This window comes from Salvelinus sp. IW2-2015, linkage group LG8, assembly GCF_002910315.2.
Source record: "Salvelinus sp. IW2-2015 linkage group LG8, ASM291031v2, whole genome shotgun sequence".
Taxonomy (NCBI): Eukaryota; Metazoa; Chordata; class Actinopteri; order Salmoniformes; family Salmonidae; genus Salvelinus; species Salvelinus sp. IW2-2015.
The window spans coordinates 54665220-54667870 of NC_036848.1; positions in this window are offsets into that span (position 1 = coordinate 54665220).

Sequence of the window (2651 nt, forward strand, 5' to 3'; positions counted from 1 at the left end):
TGTTTACATACTGGATATCTCTTCAAATGTTTACATGCTGGATATCTCTTCAAATGTTTACATGCTGGATATCTCTTCAAATGTTTACATACTGGATATCTCTTCAAATGTTTACATACTGGATATCTCTTCAAATGTTTACATACTGGATATCTCTTCAAATGTTTACATGCTGGATATCTCTTCAAATGTTTACATGCTGGATATCTCTTCAAATGTTTACTGCTGGATATCTCTTCAAATGTTTACATGCTGGATATCTCTTCAAATGTTTACATACTGGATATCTCTTCAAATGTTTACATACTGGATATCTCTTCAAATGTTTACATACTGGATATCTCTTCAATGTTTACATACTGGATATCTCTTCAAATGTTTACATGCTGGATATCTCTTCAAATGTTTACATACTGGATATCTCTTCAAATTTTTACATGCTGATATCTCTTCAAATGTTTACATGATGGATATCTCTTCAATAATTACATGCTGGATATCTCTTCAAATGTTTACATGCTGGATATCTCTTCAAATGTTTCATACTGGATATCTCTTCAAATGTTTACATACGTGGATATCTCTTCAAATTTTACATACTGGATATCTCTTCAAATGTTTACATGCTGGATATCTCTTCAAATGTTTACATACTGGATATCTCTTCAAATGTTTACATACTGGATATCTCTTCAAATGTGTACATGCTGGATAATCTCTTCAAATGTTTACATACTGGATATCTCTTCAAATGTTTACATACTGGATATCTCTTCAAATGTTTACCTGCTGGATCATCCTTCAAATGTTTACATACTGGATATCTCTTCAAATGTTTACATACTGGATATCTCTTCAAATGTTTACATACTGGATATCTCTTCAAATGTTTACATACTGGATTCTTAAATGGCTGTTTCACTGTCCTTTGAGATGCAGTTAACAGTCAGCGCCGTCTTTTGTTTTATTTTTATTGTTCGTCCTTAAAAGTGAACAGGATTGGAAAGGTTTACACCATGGAGCCTCACCTCCCTCGCAAACAGTGAAAGGCTCTTCTGTCTTCTCTTCTTTCTCCGATCTTCATCTGAAAATGGTGATATCACCCATTACATACAAAACCAATGAGGGTTCCTCAAGGGTTCTTTAGGAAGGATGATGGTTCTAGAATGATGATTCTGGAACCATACTGACCCAAATAACCCTTTAAGCCCTTCAGTGGTTCTTTACAGTTCAGAAAAGTGTTCTTTTAAATTTTAGCAATAGTTCAAATGTAGGGGTCGGTAGCTCATAAGAATATTTTGTGTCGTGGTTTGCTCACAGCTCTTTCTGTGCAACCGAGAGTGAGAGTGTCATTCCGGTTTATCTGTTGTGTTACGCTATTACATGTTAGATACGACTATGACCAGTGATGGTGTCTCGTGAAAGACTCGTGTATGGCCTTGTGTCACTTGAGAACGGCTACTGAGGCAGTAGTTCTCTCTTCTCTCCTCAGGGACCCCCAGCTGTTCCAGAGCTAGAACACCTGATTCAACTTGGTAATAAAACACAATGGAATTTTAACAAAATAACACAGCTATTAAACCAGAATAAAAGTGCTTTATCGTTCTACATAGAACCTGAGATCTTAAGGCTCCCGAGTGGCGCAGCGGTCTAAGTCACTGCATCTCAGTGCTAGAGGTGTCACTACAGACCCTGGTTCGATTCCAGGCTGTATCACAATCGGCCGTGATTGGGAGTCCCATAAGGCGGCGCACAATTGGCCCAGCGTCGTCTGGGTTTGGCCGGGGTAGGCCGTCATTGTAAAATAAGAATTTGTTCTTAACTGACTTGCCTAGTTAAATAAAGGTTACATTTAATTCAAATAAACATTTACAGGAGGTTAGGTTTTCAGTGTGTACGTATGACTAACAGCCTCCTATAAAGAACCTTTCTCAATCTCAGAAGTTCTTTGTCGAACGATAAAGCATTTGTATTCTGGTTTAATAGCTGTGTTATATTGTTAAAATTCCAATGTGTTTTATTAACAAGTTGAAATCAGGTGAACCATTGGTTTCCAGTGTGTATGTATGACTAACAACCTCCTCGTAAATAGACACTGACCTGGCACAGAATGTGTCAGGCTTAGATAGTTTTATATTTGACTATTCAGTGTATATATACAGTGGGGAGAACAAGTATTTGATACACTGCCGATTTTGCAGGTTTTCCTACTTACAAAGCATGTAGAGGTCTGTAATATTTATCATAGGTACACTTCAACTGTGAGAGACGGAATCTAAAACAAAAATCCAGAAAATCACATTGTATGATTTTTAAGTAATTAATTTGCATTTTATTGCATGACATAAGTATTTGATATTGAATCACCTACCAACCAGTAAGAATTCCGGCTCTCACAGACCTGTGTTTTTTCTTAAGAAGCCCTCCTGTTCTCCACTCATTACCTGTATTAACTGCACCTGTTTGAACTCATTACCTGTATAAAAAGACACCTGTCACACACTCAATCAAACAGACTCCAACCTCTCCACAATGGCCAAGACCAGAGAGCTGTGTAAGGACATCAGGGATAAATTGTAGACCTGTACAAAGGCTGGGATGGGCTACAGGACAATAGCCAAGCAGCTTGGTGAGAAGGCAACAACTGTTGT